The sequence below is a fragment of the Neoarius graeffei genome, chromosome 12, assembly GCF_027579695.1.
Source record: "Neoarius graeffei isolate fNeoGra1 chromosome 12, fNeoGra1.pri, whole genome shotgun sequence".
In the NCBI taxonomy this organism is placed as follows: Eukaryota; Metazoa; Chordata; class Actinopteri; order Siluriformes; family Ariidae; genus Neoarius; species Neoarius graeffei.
In genome coordinates, this window is record NC_083580.1 from 46,374,134 (window position 1) to 46,388,730 (window position 14,597).

The 14,597-nt window shown below is 40.9% G+C and overlaps 1 long non-coding RNA gene across 1 annotated transcript; it reads right to left on the reverse strand.

Moving 5' to 3' along the window:
* Positions 1 to 10,298: 10,298 nt before the first annotated feature.
* On the reverse strand, positions 10,299 to 10,821 carry LOC132894919 (uncharacterized). Its single transcript, XR_009655694.1, has 2 exons — positions 10,637 to 10,821; positions 10,299 to 10,358 (listed from the first exon to the last, which is right to left on the reverse strand). It is a non-coding gene; the product is annotated as an uncharacterized LOC132894919 (long non-coding RNA).
* Between the last annotated feature and the right edge of the window lie 3,776 nt (positions 10,822 to 14,597).

A 14,597-nucleotide genomic window follows, 5' to 3' on the forward strand; every position in this document is an offset into this window, starting at 1 on the left:
TTCTACTGTTTCTGTGGTGCTGAGCCACTACAATTCCTGTTAATCCACTGAAAACTAAATGGAGACTTGTCACTATTCCTGCTGTACGCACTGCAAAGCCTCAGACTCAATATTATATTATGATTGATTTAAAGTGAATAAATTGTAATGGAAAATAAATAAAATTGAGTAGCTTCAGTAAATCATAAGTGGAAGTGTGTCTGTCAAGTCATTGAATGGTCAAAATATTATGAATGTTTATTTAAAAAAAAAAACACACATTTGGTGGCCTGTTCATGACCATACGGTACATCACCAATAATAGCAGATTAGGGTATTATTGATATACCATGTAAGGTAGTATGTGCTAGAAATGGGTAAACCACTATCTGTGAGTCTTCCAGCGGCTGGCACGGCGCAGTGGGGGCGGCGTCCCACATTGTCCCTCAAAAACATACCCCTTGTCCCCCCTTGGGCTTATGAGCAGGTGGTCACCCTAGTTGTGTTGCTGCACCGGCCAAAAACACATCTACGTGGCATGGCGATAAATTAGCTCAGAATGGAGGATTGGAGTTGCAGTCAGCTCTGTGTTTTATGGTGCCTTCACGTCCTCTGGTAAATACCAAAAACCGACATCAAAATTGCACATGAACACCCACTCACGTCGTAATTTCTACTGGAAAGCTGGAAGAATTTTTTGATACACGAGCTGCCGAGATGAGATAAACTTTGACCTTTCAACATGGCGGAGAGTAGCGAAAGTTTTGTGAATGGTAAGCATTGCATTGTTAAACGTCCTCTACTGCTGTTAGTTGGTTAGTTTGTAGCCTACATAATGCTGTGGCATACACAATTGTAATAACATCGCCATTTATACTTGTTGCCATCTTTAAAAATACCGTTATTATTTGGTTTTAAAAAGCAGATGCAAGCTAGCAGTCAGTCGAGGATAACATTATAGCCTCCAGTAGGCTAGTACTGTGTGGTCCGCGCTCGAATGCAATTTTCTCACGTGACTTTATTTGGTCTGTAGTGTACGCCAGTGAGAGTATGTTGTACTGGGACCTGGGGCCTCATGTACAAAGACCTGCGTGGATTTCCCACTAAATATGTGCGCACGTCAAAATCGGGAAATTTGCGTACGACCAAAAAAATCCGGATGTATCAATCAGTGCATACGAAGGTTTCCACGCACTCTCCTGTTGTACATCCCAATCAACGTGGAATTCGGCGCACATGCACGAGCCCCGTTCCCCGCCCCGTCTCCTCCCTCAATTATTCCACACTGAATATGTTAATTAGTATAAATAGACCTGCAGTAAGGCCCGCGTTAGGTAAAAGACATGGCAACTTTTACTAACGCGTTAATGTTAAAAATCTCGCGTTAATCAAATTAACATTTAACATTTATTATTAACATTTATTCGCGTTAATCCCTGCCTTTAGCACAGTGTAATAGAATTCACATACATCACTTAATTGTTCTGTCACCTCCAATTAAAGTGATGTTCAAAGTGTATGCTATGAGACATGCAACGGTCACTGATTGTATGCCACTGAATGTGAATGTAGCCTATACCAAGATAATGGTATGATTCGCATCGTCCGCAGTGCCTGCACCACAATGAGTGTCTATTTGAGTTACATGGGTTTTGAAAACAAAAAAACACCTTTAGTGGTCTAATGTGTACATTTTTTCGGGGACACCCTGTATTTGAGGAAATGTCTTCCTCTCTTAGTAGGCCCAATATTCCTAGCCACATGTAACCAGAAATAAAACGTGCACATATTTTCCACAATAGGATTTTAATGACAAATGTATTCTAGCAGGGTGCCAGGGAACAATAGGAGACCCCCAGTCCATCCCACCCGAGCAGGAAGAGGACCCCCAGCCGAGCGGATCCAGCGTCACTGTCACCTGCCCCCCTTCTCCACCGCCTGCCCCTGTCGCCGGGTCCACAGGCCGGGTGCTGACGCGCGCGGTCCTTGAGTCCCAGGGGGAAATTTTAAAGGGGATAGAGGCGATTAACGACAACCTCGAGGGAATTCGCGAGGAATTGAAGGAACTGAATAACACATTAAAAGAATATCTTAAAAAATGAATGGTGTCCCGTGTCCCGTCTGTCCTTACCTTTTCACACTGTGGCTATTAAGCACTGCCGGGTTTGTATGCCATTTCGCTGTGGCACCTCGTTGTGAGGCCCAGGGTCTGGGTCCTCCGGCAGGTCTCGCTCCATTATTGGCACGCCGTGCCGCTGCGCCACATTGTGTAACACGCCACACACCACGGTTGTGTCTGATTTGTACGCACTTAGAAATCGTTTCATATATTGATCTTGGTAATTATGTGATAAGGCTACCCCACGCAACATCAACTAATAATATTTCAGTCTGACACCTCGCGGCAAATGTGCGAGGAAGATCTATTAAGCTAGCTGCAATGCATGGTCCTGCATGTGCATTCTTTAATTTAATTAATTAACCAATAGTCAGTGGGAATAATATCGAAATGATATTGCTGGGGTTTCTCATTTCCCGTAATTACAATATGGAAGGGATGGTTGATGGATCTGTTGGCATTTACCCAACAGTCTCGCATTATGTGTCTCGACAATGTCGTATGACTGACATACATTTCAATTCACGCATCCTGATGTTCCGATGCATTTTTGGATGCCTCTTATCGCCATGTCATGACTCTTGACCGAGTAGGCCTAAATGTAGTTGCGTTGCTCTGCCTCTAAGTGTCGCCAAGTACCAAGATGCACCAGAAATGTGCGTACGCCAGCCATGAGGTTTGCGTAGAGTACCGCACTTTTCCACGCCAAGTCAATCTTTGTACATACGAATGTTTGCGCAGAAAGTGACGTACGTAGCTTTTTTGTGCATACGCAAGCTTTGTACATGAGGCCCCAGGACATGACCCAGCCCATAGCCCAAACTCTGTATCAGCAGGAAGGAGATGGCAGGTTGTTCATGGATCAGGATTTCACCACTGCTCTGCAAATAGTTCCACCCAGATCTGCTGAATCAGGTGAGTGCCCGTTCGCACAACGAGATGCAGTTGCAGCCAAGAAACAGGTCAGGGTAAACTCTGGGTCCGCCATGTTTCTCTTAACTATGACAACAAAAGCACTTGAACACAATGCACTCGTAATTTCCACTTCACAAGTGGAAAGGATCATCTTTCCCATACCACATGAAGGCAGCATTAGTATAGCGGAAATGGCGATGAGACCGATAGACTTCCTGCTGTGACGTTACGGATGTCAAGGTCATTCACTCAGACCGCTACCTATATAAATCACTTTAATCATAAAAATTACTATATTAGATTTATTATTAACACTTAAAACTATTCCTGTGCCATTCTTGAGGTCTCAAGGCATTTATAAACGAAAGTGAGGCCATGGCTCTGCATATATGCTTTGAGTAATCTTCATTTCCCTATGTAATTTACTTACATACTTTTAAAATCAACATCGACAAATACACACAATGGAGCTACCTGGCGGCCAAAATTCTCTCAAAATCTTCCACTTTTAATGAAGCAAACTTCACGGCCATGTTTGTTTACAAATTGTCACAGTTGCTCGCTAGTGCGGAAATTTTATGTCTCAGACATGTTTCTTTTACAGTTTTTCAAGATCCATTGTTATGTTTTTCTCTTGTAAATATGCATGAAGAATATATAATGAAGTTTTGGTAGCCTTTTGGGTGGTCAGTGCATCTTTAGTTTCAGTTTATTTATTTAGTGCTTAATTATAGCATAGCTAATCCTAGCAATAGCACTGGATTAGCCTCATCTTTTCTCTTTACTGGGGGACAAATTATTCTGCACATGTGCAGCAGAAAAGTTGTCACTGGATACTTGCATGAGCTCTGACGTGCAACATCATGTCTTCTTGTAACAATATTGCACGCTCATTTTCCATTGGGTAGAGTGGAATAATACACGTAGGGTAAGAAATATGATACTATTGCATGCTATCAAGCCAAATGAGTGAAAGTCACTCAAAGGGAACAGAATACATGTTTTTATTCCATATAAAAAGTGTCCTGTAATGTATAATGATTTCTGATATTTCACTCTGATGTCACTCCCAGTGTTTTCCCACTGACTAGATGAGTGTTGTCAAAATGATGCACCAGTTCAAAATTAAAATTCAGTAACAGGCATGTTTACATGGTTGTTGTTTTTTTTTTTTGCATGCTACTGGATAAAACAATAAGCCACAAAAGGGTGAATATTACAGTGATTTTATCATGGGTAAGGCCATTGCACAGATGAACAATACTGAAGCAATGATGCAATTCAGTGCCAAATGATTTAATTCATTATTAATAATATATTCACAATAATTCTTCCACTAAGCAGTTTAGTCTCAACTGTAAGCTTTGGCTACATGATGGGTTAAGAGGAGGATATCCAATAGTTCAGGAGCCAATGAAGATATTGGTACTACCAAAGCTGGCAAAAGATTTGTTGCTCCAGAATGTCAATAGGATCAATATAAATGTTTTCATATATGATAAGGCTACCAGGTAGGACAGGTTGTCTTTTTTTTTTTTTTTAAGGACAATTCAAAATGGTTGTTCCTATGGCCATAATGCCAAAAGGTTGGCATTGCCTGATACATATTATTAAATTTTAATTCAATGATTAATAATGATTTGTAGCATCATAGAACATGTCCTAGATCATAAAAAATACACTGTGCTCACCTTAATCAGAGCAACAAGGGAAGGCAATTGGAAGCTTCACCTTGCAGCTATCAAACAGATGATCCCATGGAGTTTTGCCAAGGATAAGGTGAAATATGCTAGATTTCTCCCATACTACTAAGACTCTATGTCTCACCTGCCTATAGAACATCCAGATATACATACTTGCTTCAGCCAAGTTGGGGTTTCAGTGCAGATTGGCAGCAACAACCCCTTTGGATGAATAACTGTTGACCAAGCCATAGAAGAGACCATGAACAAAGATATACAAACTCCTGGTGGTACAAAGGACTTTAGCCTGAAGGAGGGAGTGGTGACAAGGTACTCTCTGCCATCAGAGTACAGAAGCAGATGTCTGAGGCAGACAAGAGACATGACTGGTGAGGATGACACCAACTTCAGGTCATCCAGATCTCCAACTACCAAGAATACGGAAAGATGAAGCTGATGTCCAGTCCCTTGTTTAACTGCTGAAATACATCTGGATCAAACCCTTTAGTCCTGAATATGGATATTGTCAGTTTGTCCACTGATGTTGCTGCCCCTACAGATGTTGCTAGAGACCTCATGGATGCTGTTCAAGTTGGCGAAGGGGCTTATCCAGCTTTCAAGCGAGAAAGGATGGAGTCTGATATGAAAGCCCCAAAGCTCTATGGCAAGATGACATAGAAGCAACTGAAGACATTCTCAGACACTGGCAAGTCATGTAGCCTTGGAAACAGGAAAGAAGTAATCTTCAAAGCTGATAAGAAGCTCTTTGGGCAGATGACCCTTGCTGCAGAAAGCAGGCAACTGCACATGGGTGATGTTTTAGCCCATCCAATTGGACCTTGGCAAACAGCAATGTCTCTCTCAAAAGACCAACAAGGCAGCCCTTGCAAGGGAACTTGAGCAATAAGTCACACCAGCAGAGTCTATTGACCAGCCTTCAGCGACATTGATTGATGACATGAGCCTAGTGCAAAGATGAGGGGTAATGATGAAACTCGCACACAACTGACAGAAGCAGCTTTGGATCAGGTCATCCATTAAGGCGTTCTGAATGAGCATATTGATATTATCTTTGATGTCTAAAAAGATGCATCAAACATTTAGAAAGAGCAAACCAAGGCAAAAGTTTAGGTATCCAGCTTAGAAACATTGCTCCTGGCCACCACATACACCAGTGGAGAAAGAGCTTGTCTAGCTCTTTTAACAAAACCCAACTCATTCGATTCTTGGTGGAAGAATGGAAAAGCCATCTTGGAAGATCAAGGACAAGGTGCTGTATGTTACCTGTGGGGCAGAATGTTTCAAGCTCATAAGACAGCAATGCACAGAGGTCCCAGATCTCACCAGCACACAGGAAGAAGCAGACACCCACCTGCTACTTCACGCCGATCATGCAGCTAAAACTGGCTACAAGACATTAGTAGTCACAGCAGAAGACATAGATGTAATGATATGTGTAGGGTTGAGGAAGAACATTCAGTGTCCCATTTACCAGAAATGTGGAACCAATAACCGCACAAGGTACACCGATATCCATAGTCCGAGGCATGTGGTTGGAGGCACAGTCTCTGAAGGGCTTTGTCGGTTTGCATGCCTTCATAGCCTGTGACACAGTAAGTGCTTTTTCTGGATGTGGAAAGTCAGCCATGTTCAAGCAACTGAGAAGCAGCAAGACATGTCAAGACACATTCAGAGAGTTGGGAAGCTCATGGGAAGTTTCTGATGACCTATAGGGGCCTTTCACATGACATCATCTTAACTGCAGATTTGTTTATGTGGCCATATTGCCAGGTAAGCTTTGTGTTTGACAATGACTGGCACAGTAGTAGCACAAGTGTACTCGAGTGCTTGTAAACCCAATTCAGTAAACATCTATAGATAAACTTGAAGTTACATCAAAAAGAACAATGCCAGAAACCTGTAATGCTTTTGGATGTAATAGATGTGGAGATAAGCCTGTGTAGTGCTCATTGACCTGCACCAGTAAAATAAGCACTAAACATCTACCTAGGCCTGGGAGAGAGGTAGGCTCACATTAGTTAGAGTTGAACAGTTGACAATTTTATTGCTGTCACAATAGTGATGCAACTTACACTGCATTAAACTTGCAAGTAACAAAATAAATAAAAAGGAAGAGCTCTTCAAAATAATAAACAAAATGAAAACCCTTTTAGTTCAGTCTTTTACACTTGTGTGTGATGTCCAAAGAGGGGTCGTGTGACAGTTTGTAGGAGTGGGAGGAGCACAGAAGACAGCAGGCCAGAACTGATTTTCGTAACTCTTTATTTTGACACTTTTCAGTTGTCTCTTGCACACACTCGTACACACACATCAGGTGTCTGGTTGGGGAGAGAGCTCCTCCTCTGCTCTCGCTCTCTCCTTAAATAGGGCGCGGTCACTGGGGAAAAGACACAAACACACGTTAATCAACATCAGGTGCAGTAATTCTGCCACTTACCTTCCCTGACTCCGCCCTCCAGTCACAGACTGACGCTTGACCACGCCCCCGCTGCGACAGGTCGGTTCCTTGAATGTTGTGTGTATTGACTTGTTCCTCAAATGAGTGTGTGCATACTGATTCCAAAAGTTCAGTTCCTTGAACATGCACGGGATGTAGTCCTAGGACTATTTTACCTGTGTAGAGTCAACAGCATGGATACTGTTATCTGGTATCTCGATGAATGAATCAGCAAGTCAGGTTCTTTCTCTGGGACAGATCGCACGGTTAGCCACACCGCTTCCGTGATCGTCCGCAGTCTCACTGGGTTGGGCTCACCATCTTGGATTCAAATTCTGTCTACACAAAGTGCAGAACAAGTGTTCTGTTCCATTTCTATTTCCAACGTGAGACCTCATTAACTTCTTATCTTCAATTTAAAACATCTATTGTGTAAACAATAACTAAGGATACACTTAGATTAGAGTGAGATGAATTACGTACATCACAATAACCATTAGTAATGAAATATAAGCAAATTAATTACTTAAGCGTATGCTTTCAATATAAGGTGAATGAATTGCATAAATCAAGGCAATAATATATGGAGAGGAGAGGGGGAGAGAGAGAGCAGCAGCTACAATTATCAAGTCCATAGTTATCAACACCTTTTCAGATTTACCAGTAAAAAACAATTTTATGAAGGTTACACAACAGTTACAACAGTTATTATTGGCTAATTAATCAACCGGAAGACCCCCCCTTGCCCTTTGGTCTTGTCATCTGATGACACAGCTCGTTACCGGAGATGGTAATTTTTTTTTTAGCACGATCAGTAATTTGAGGGAAATCTGAATTTTATCATCGCAGGTAAGCATGGTGGAAAGATCATGGATATGTTTTTACTTATCAAATTCACAGATATTTCATGATATTTGTCGAAACCTACTTTGTTTCTTAAGCTTTCATTTGACAGTTGCCATTTTGTATCTAAACGTGCATTTGAGAAGTCACGGAAGGTGTCGATAATAGTGATCACTTTCACCGGTGTCCACCATTATCGACACCCTGTGGAATGAAGTGACATTTACAAGAGTTATGTATTGATCTTTGTGTAATATTGTTGAAGTAGAAGTAGTACTTGAAAAAAAATAAAAGTGCTGTGATTTATAATTTTTTTTCTGATTCATAACAGAATGGAATGTTTATAGAGTATTTGGAATCCTATTGCAATAAATAGAATTAGACCAGAATTAAGTTCCTTGCATATAAAAAATTACATGCTTGAAATATTCAGATTTTTCTATTCCATTCAGATTTTTTTTTTTGCAGTTTGTTGTAAATATCTATGACATATTACCATAATCAGCAGACATTTTGTATTTTGGTTTGAGGAATGACATGCAACCTTTGACCTAGATTTTCATATGGTTACAACGTCAATAGCCTGTTGACATTTATTGGTAAATTACAAAATTAGAAATTAATACAAACAATGAATGATTAACAAAATGTGATCTATGAAAATACTTAGAAAATGGGTAGAAAGTGTAACAAAAAGATTTTCTGAGACAGGTTAAACATGATCAGTTCATTTATTTACAAACATTAGAATTACTTCCTCATTTACGTAAGCACCGACATGGATATATTTATATAAAAGGTATTTTGTACCAAACATGTCTATGTAAAACAAATTTTAAATAAAAACTGTTTTAACTTAATACCACATACTGTTTTTTTTAAATAAATAATCTAGATGTCAATAATTGTGGAATGTTAAGGATTTATTCTACTCTATTCTATTTTACTATTTCAGCTAGAAATAGTATTTCTGTTTAAAACGACCAAGAAGGCATTAATTTCTTCTGTGACCTTCTGGTCAGCTAGACACAGTACTGTCGTAATGACACATTGCTCGAGACATAATATTGATATCTTTTTGAACATTCTGTCAGAACGTATTGCCCTGTGCTATCTCTGACCTAAGGCTGTGGGTAAGAAATGGCCTTTGATCTGTCTGGCTGATATGAAATGTGTAAGAACATTATGCTTATGATTGATGTAATTAAGATGTGACCTGCTCAGACCAAGGTTTCACTACAGTCTCTGAAGCATGCAATGATGTCACACTCACTCACACACACACACACACACACACACAGATATCAAACAGTGATGTCACACTCACACACAGACATATAAAAGATCTCTGTACCCTTTCATCTTTGGGGACTTGTGAATAAAGATTGTGAACTCATGGGGTTCCTGTCTTTTTTCGCGACTCACCCCAGAGCTCTGGGTGACACGAGGGGACTGATCTCGAGATGGTGATCGCTCCAGTTGGGGGGCAAGAGGGAGAGACGGTAAATCTCTGATCTAACAGTTTGGGGTCTCGTCCAAGATACTCTGAATCAGGTAAGAACCTTAAGGTATTTTGGGGGACTTCCACCTGGTTGGTAGTATCCGAAAACCCATTTATCCCCGTGGAGAGTTGCCACGGGATGATTAGTGTATCCCCGTGGAGAGTTGCCACGGGATGATTAGTGTGCGCGCGCGTCTGTGTGGGTTACCACAGAATAATTTATCTCGAGATGGTCCTTTCGTGTCACCATGGGGGGAAATTGTGTTAACCCAGATAGCAGAGGGTCGTTGATTCGACGTGGAATCATCGGCATGTTCTTCGACCTATACGCCGTCGAATCACCGTCGATCACCGACGTGGATTCAACACCGCTTTGCTCATACGAGTTTCCGTTGAAACGACGTTGAAAAGTGGCTGGTGGTCGACAGAGAATAGACCCCCTTTCACCCTTTATTCAACTACGTATTTCGGTCGATTTATAGTTGAATTTTCGGCGATGATTCATCCAACTTTACTTCCTGTTTTATGTACAACAGGAAGGCTACAAATTAAGCAAAACAGGCTAAATTAAACTAGCTAACAATAAAGCATCGGGGCTCTTGCCTAGGATGAACACACACATGCATACTTCAACCATGAAAGTGAAACTTAATTTATATCAATGTGCGTAGGCTACGTCCTGTTTAATGTACAACAGGATATAAAAATGCATGCAACAATGCACCTCTCCTAATGTTTGTCAAGCTATCTAATGAGGCATAACTTTTAACATTTATAAGGAACAGAACACACTTGCACAAGTTCTTAGAAACATTTTATGATTTATTTATAATTGTGGCCTATTCCTCCTGCGGCGCAGACCTGTACATGGAAACAGAAAAACATAACCAAAATTAATTTGATGCAGCATTGATAAAGAAAGTCAGCAGTAGGCTATGGGTTTCTAAATGCCACCCTACCTCATTATTTGGACATGGGGAAAAACTATATTTAAAATCCAAAGAGGGATGGAGGGAGGAAAATTAAAACAAAAGAAAGAAATGAAATATAGAGTAGAGAATATTTGATAAAATTAAGGATGTTTTTATTCAGTAAACATTTAAAAAAATGTTCTACAACACTCTAGCCTAGTGACTTACCAGTAACAAAATAGACTTGAAGTATTCAGATCCGCTCTGCATAAAGCAGCTAAATCCTCTCTCTGTCTCCTGGCAGAAAGCTCCTTGGTTTGCTTGTGTCTCAATCACAGCTGGTATTCTGTAGAAAGACTTCTTTCCCATCAGCTTTGTTAGAACCCTAACACAGCACAAAAGTTTACCATTGTAGGTTTATGATGAATCAAGTGCCTCGTGGGTTCACATACCGCGCGCTGCCTTTATTTCCCCCAAATCACGAGTTTGTTGGTCTTCCAATGTGGCGCAGGGTTTGTTTACTTCCGGTTTCGGGTGACGTCAGTGAAAGGGGTCTAATGGGGGCATTACCGCCACCCACTGGATTGGGGTGTAAAGCAGTCTGAACAAAACGTGTAAACATAAACATAGGAGAAATGAACCCGTTTTTCTAACTCGTCCTCACTTAGTCTACTTTTCTTTTTTGATTAGTCTGGATTTGATATTGTAAATTTAAATGTGAATCAATGTATATTCATCGGACATGAACAAATGAATAAATCTTGAGTAATCTTGAGGCGTGTGTGTCCGGGGCGCGGTGTCGCGGGGGGGATCGAACGAACCCTCGATCCCCCCTGGCTACGGGCCAGAATTAGTTGCTCATCCTACCAATGTTGAAAACTGGCCGGCAAAAGTGACGATGGTTCAACGTCGTATATTCAACCTTCTCTGACGGTCGACAGATCAACCTTTACCCACGTTGATTCAACGGTGATAAATCGACCCTCTCAGACGGCGGAGAAATCAACGTTTCACGGCGCCGTTTCAACGTTGATTTTCTGACGTACGACGGAAACCGACCATTCTGACCAAAACTCTACGTCGTTTCAACGACCCTCTGCTATCGGGGAAGGTACCCAGACCCTGGAGGAAACCCCATGGGATTAGATGTTAAACCAGAGTATCTCGCCTCGGCACATAGACAAATATGCATAAGGTACATTATGCAATTAGATTATCTTTGCAATCTCCAGGAGCTGTGTAATGTATATTTTATTTTTTAATTGTTTCAGCATTTATATATGGCATTACTGGATATGCACAAAATAATGAAACAACAAATCAGTACTCTGGACATGAACAGTCAGAACTATGTTTCTGGTGTGCATTATAATCTCAACGAAAGCTTCACTGAATCGATTCTTTAGAACAAACTCGCATGCGTCTGTATCGATTCGCTCGATCGAGTCATTTTTATGTTTCGTTTCGAAAAAGATCAGAATCGTTTGTGAATCTCATCACTGTTACTGAAGGAGAGAGAGATCCTCCTCCCTCAACACAGAATGGAATCATCAGAGAAAAAAAATCTGCTTCTTAATCAATTAGTTTCAGCGTTTGGTGAGTAGATCATCTGTATTTTATTTTATATTCACTGTGTGTCGATAGTCCAAAACTTGTAACTGGAAAGATACCAGTAAAGTCACGAGTGGAATAAAGTTTGATTTACCAGACTGTGTTGTTTTGCTTAATGTGCCTTACAATTAACTGATTAACTGTTTGCCGAATTTTAAACCTCCATACTTTTGCCTTTAAAAAAAACCCATGGAGGATATGGAATGGATAGGCCTTTAATGTATTTAGTTAGCCATAATTTTTTCAGCAAGAAACAGAGTTAACAAACGTTTATTTGAAGAATGCTGAAAAAAAAAATTGTCTTTCCAGTGGTGTTTATAAATCGGAGACTTGGGTTTATCTTTATTTAACTATCATGAAATCACAATTTATTATGATACATTGGCTTGTACAAGTATTCATTGTCCTTGAACCTTTCCGCATTTTGTTGCACTGCAACCTGGAACTGAAATGGAATTGACATGAAACTACACAAAATATGATTCAATATTCATGAATTCATCAGGGAATTAAAGGAACAATTGATGTGTTATCTGCTCTCATGACAGCAAGCTAACCGTGATCTTTCACAGGTTACTAATTGTAAATAGGAGAAGGCTGAACTCACTTCAAAGTTTCTGACGCGTTTTAGCGAGACGTGGACTTGTCTGGGAAGCATGCAATTAGATCAGCAGCAAGCCAACCCGCTCTTTACGTAGACATTTTTTGAATAATTGTCGTCCTATTATAAATATAATATTTTGAATAATTGTTCCATAGCAATATGATCACTACAGCCTCTCTCATGTATTCTTTTCTCAGCCAACATTGAGCAGAACTGTTGATAAAGTGCTCACAGACTGACCCAGTTACAGATATCAACAATATAAACAAAACAACCATCCATGCAAGCACAGATGCTTCAACAAGGACACACAGCCACAGATATCTGCAATGGGCAGCCACAGATATCTCTCTTCTTCTCCCTTTATTTTATGTAATTTTATTTTCTATTGTTTACTCATCATTCTTTTGTGTTTATGCCACAGTGTCCCTTTAATCTACTGGGGCGTGCTGTTACATTTATCCATTTCGTTTCAGGGATCCAGCATGACTATTTGCACCAATGACTTTCTGCCTCCCGCCTTGGCTCATCTTTCCTCCTGGATGACTGTCCCAAATATCTGAAGTGTTGAAAGATTTGGGAAATTTTCTTTTCGCTAAAACTACAGTCAAGTATCACTTTGATGTAGCCTGGCAAGCCAGACTAAATGTGAATATTTAGTCTGGTCTCGGTCGTAGACATTTCCGAAGGGTGTGGGTAGGAACAACCCGTTGTCTTTCAAACTGTCTCTGTGCGTATAGGCGAACACTCTGACCAATCAGCGCAACAGTGACTGTGACGTAGTCAGAGCGACAGAAAGCAGTGGGGGAGCCAGCTGGTAGATCAGACTTTTGCCATAGCCGGTCGGCAAAACAGCGAAAACATCCTTCTTGAAAAGGAATGAGCGGAGAGCCTCTTCCTGCTCATGTTTCAACAAAAACTCCAAGTCTAATTCTTCTAAAACTGATTCCAAAGCGGAGTCAAACGAGCGCTGTTCAATAGCCATAGCCATCTTTCCTGTTGTGCTTTCTCCAGCGTCGCGCAGCCTTGTCATCACTCCTGCAAAAGCCCGCCCAAAGAATCCAAACAAAAACCTTGCGTTGTGATTGGCAGGCACGATTTGATACCCGGGGTGTGTTGTTGATATGGTCCAAGGCTAGACCCACTCGTAGGCAAAAATATTTTTGGCCGCTAGGCAGGTGGGTCTAGTTTACTAGGCTAACTTTGATGAGAAAATCATTATTTTTGGCACTTTCTCACAATAATAAATTTAACATAACTAATCTCTTTATATTACTAGGTAAATTCCATATACATAAAGTCAAAATGTCCAAGGCAACTGCAGCAATCCCCTCATTCCCATTATTTTTAATTGAATTAAAAATGTATCTGTCATTTCAATTTGCCCTGTTTTATATCTCCTTTTCTTTCTTTAAACTTATTACTCCTTATGAGGCTAAGCTTAAACATGTGCTTCCTGTTTATGTTAAGCAGTACCCTCTCTCTGAAACTAAGGCTCAGGGGATTGATGTCATCCTACAGTCTCTTCTCAAGCAAGGTGTGGTGAGACCTTGTACCAGCTCGTACAATACACCTGTCAATCCAGTACCTAAACCTGATGGTACCTGGCGTTTTACGCAGGATTTACGTAAGATTAATGAACCGATTGTCCCTGTTGCACCCATTGTACCTGACGTTTCCTCTGTAATGTCACAGGTTCCTGCTCATCATTGCTGTTTTTCCGTTATTGATCTCTGTTCTGCCTTTTTCAGCGTTCCTGTTGAAGAACACACAGCCTTTGTTTGCCTTCACGCACAGGGGGAGACAGTATACTTGGACACGTTTGCCTCAAGGTTTCATTGACTCTCCTGCTGTTTTCTCAGCCGTAGTTCATGACGCACTCTGTGACCTCTCCCTCCCCCAGGGCCCTGTGGTCCTGCAGTACGCAGACGATTTTCTGGTATCTGCTGAGTTACCAGAAATCTGCCAAGACCC